Source organism: Amblyomma americanum, chromosome 6 (genome assembly GCF_052857255.1).
Source record: "Amblyomma americanum isolate KBUSLIRL-KWMA chromosome 6, ASM5285725v1, whole genome shotgun sequence".
In the NCBI taxonomy this organism is placed as follows: Eukaryota; Metazoa; Arthropoda; class Arachnida; order Ixodida; family Ixodidae; genus Amblyomma; species Amblyomma americanum.
The window spans coordinates 110,179,779-110,182,821 of record NC_135502.1 but is presented as its reverse complement, the minus strand read 5'-3'; the positions used below and the strand labels follow the sequence as shown (position 1 = coordinate 110,182,821).

Sequence of the window (3,043 nt, the reverse complement as noted above, 5' to 3'; positions counted from 1 at the left end):
TCAAGGGCTGCGTTCCAATACTCTAGACGTCTAACAAGACGTCTAGTGTGACGTCTAGGAAGCAGTCTACATGTCCATGTATTGGAACTTGTCTAGTGCTCACGCCGCCTCGCGGCATAATAATGTAACTAAAGCTTATGAACAGTTGTACTACTATTTTTCACAAACTGAGCAATAAAGATAATTAAAAACGTGTTTTCAACAAGTTTACACATTTCTTCTGGAATGAATTTGCGCGTAAACCGGACTGGTGGATGTGCCTATCGGTCAGTCTACTTGTAGCAGACGGGACCGCTCTCCGAAGACGACGCTAAAGAGATATGCGATTATTCTTTTATTATTGATGCTCAACTGTACATGCTCCTCGAACGTGCTCGTCCAGACGGTCCTGTAAACATAAGAATACGAAAGACTGTAATTAATATGCGCGAAATACGATACGGCTAATATACACTGCAACAGGAAAACACATACATGACATTAAACCCGCTGTCTGCCCTACGTGGCACTCGGAGACAGCGAGAGACCTAAATACAGCAGCGATCTTTAATCCTGCAACGACTAAAATCAATTCGCAACATGCCGGTGTATTTGTTCTGAGAGTGTAGAGATAAAAAAGAATGCACGCGAAAGAGTTGATGCAACTAATACAGCAACAGAAGAACACATTGTTAACCGTCACGCCAGCCGTCTTAACGCCCGTCGAGGAAACCAACGACAGCGACGAGTATTCTCTAAAATCAAGTGCTAATTAAGATCCGGCATCGTCCGGATCACGTAAACAGACCTACAGCGTCCGCTGCTGTAGCAAAGCTCTCAACTGCACGATTTTCTCCTGCGTGATTCACTGCTAGGAATCGCACGTCCACGAAGATTAATTAGCCACTAGTTTGCGTACCAAATAACATTATGGAATGACTCACATTTTTCCTTTCCTATACTCCGTGTACAGTCCGACGCCCGCAAGAGCACGACTCGCTCATCCGCGTATATCAGCTCCGCCATCTTTAGACAGCAAGTTAGCCTGCATCGATGTGGACTTCGGCGAAGCAGTCTTATGAGACTGCTTCGCCGAGAAATGGAACGCGTCCCAAGACGGCGGCTGTCCGGCTAGACGTCTAAGTAGCCGTCTACTTGGGAGTATTGGAACGCAGCCAAGGACAGGAATTCCAGTTGGTGATGATGATGATGATGGCCTCCAGTTCTGCGCCGCGAACAAGCCTGGACATTCTTCTTCTTCAGTGGATGATGGAAGGATGGAAAGGGGGAACACACGGTCCTGTCTACTAAAGGGTTAGCCTCCACGCCCACTGCCAGCGTGTCATAGAAGGAGGTGGGGAAGGGGGAAAAGATTGATAGGAGCGGGTAGGCGGGTGGGTGAAAAGCCTTTATTTAATGAAAGAGGTGAGGCTCTTTAAAGAGCCCCGCAATGGGTGGAGTTCTTATTCCGGGACCCCACTGGTCGAAGCCGCCAGCTTAGCCCTCTTGACCAAAGCCTTTTGGGACTGAAGGTCCGAACAGCCAAGCAGGGCCGCCTCCCATTCCTCTCTGGTAGGGTTGGGGTGGGGGAGAGAGCTGAGTTGCGCTGGCAAGCCCAAACCATGTGGTAGGCGTCAGCCACATCCCCACAGTGTCTGCACCTGCCAGTGAACGCGGGATCGAAGTGTTTTAGTACTGCCGGGCACAGCATTGTGTTCGTGAATAATCGGAGTAGAACGCGTTCGTTTGCTTCCCCAGTCCCTTTGCAGGGGCCGGGTAGAGGCGATGCCTATCCTTATAATAGGATGTGATAGCTTTGAAGGAGAGTAAGTAGCTACCTTCAGGTTCCAGGTGCTCAGGAGCCAATGGGAACGCCCGGTGAATGAGTGCTCGGGCCGCCGCGTCTGCAGCTTCGTTTCCTGCTAGGCCCTGATGGCCCGGAGTCCAAACCAGGCAGCGGTGTGTAGGATCGGTATCCCGGCTGCAGTTCCTTAGTATTCGTTCAGCTAGTGGAGTTATCCAGCCAGCCTCATAATTGCGACATGCCAAACGTGAGTGTTATTATGTGTTTGGATTTTGAATCAGAAGCAGCTAGGGCGATGGCAACCTCTTCAGCTTGTATTGTGCCTGGGACTCGAAAGGAGCGCAGCCGCAGTGTCACTACAGGGCATGTCAAAACGCATGTGATGTCCGGGACCCAGGCGACGTCGCCGAACTTCAGCGCCGGGGATGTCCCGCCCCTGGCGACCGCCCAAAACAAGGTGAGTGATTGGGCTAGGGCTGTCTCCGGGACTCTCTCCCTCTCGCCAACGGAAGCCGCCCCACAGCGGAGAAATGTTTGACTTAGGCGCCAAACAGAATTATTAGCGAGCAAAATTCAGGATCTCGAGGCTAAGTTAGGGGGACGTAAAGAACCCCAAGCTGGGCCTTTCGAGCCCATACACGAAGCCGAGCCGGAGAACCGGGACGAGACTGCCTCGGTCGCATCCGGGCTGTCTAGCATGTCGCAGCAGTCGGACAGCACAGTGGTCGGCAGGCTGGCTTCCAATGGTGGAGCGCCGCTTGTCAATCCTGGAAAGCGAAGTTCATGCACTGTCAGGCCAAATTGTAGAAGCGGTCTGGGGCTCCACTCAGGATCTTCTCCAGGCCGACTTGACAGAAGTCATCCCCACCATAAGGACACAGGTCGCTGATGCTCTCTCTGTCGTTCAGGACCAAATTGTAAATCAACTCAGCCGCTCCCGCTCCCGGTCTCCGCGACCAGAGATCCGCAGGCGGAAGATGTTCCTTCGCCGTGCCACAAGCTCGCTAGAAAACTTTCCGGTTGCTCTGTCTCCGGAGGTGCTGGTGCCTCTCCCTTGGGTCGCATCAGCTTCGGGGGTGAGGCGCCCCCCCCCCCCCCCCCCAAATTAAAAAAAAAATTTCATTTACGATGGCTAGCCGACCCCAGCGGAAAGCCAACAATTCGGAGCAATTCGAGATCATCCAATGGAACTGCAGGGGCCTACGGCGCTGGAGAAAACGGCCGTACCTCCAGTTGTACCTGCAGCACCTCGGTACCGTA

The 3,043-nt window shown here is 52.5% G+C and overlaps 1 long non-coding RNA gene across 1 annotated transcript; it reads right to left on the bottom strand.

Moving 5' to 3' along the window:
• Positions 1-319: 319 nt before the first annotated feature.
• On the bottom strand, positions 320-1,061 carry LOC144094906 (uncharacterized). Its single transcript, XR_013306617.1, has 2 exons — positions 924-1,061; positions 320-388 (listed from the first exon to the last, which is right to left on the bottom strand). It is a non-coding gene; the product is annotated as an uncharacterized LOC144094906 (long non-coding RNA).
• Between the last annotated feature and the right edge of the window lie 1,982 nt (positions 1,062-3,043).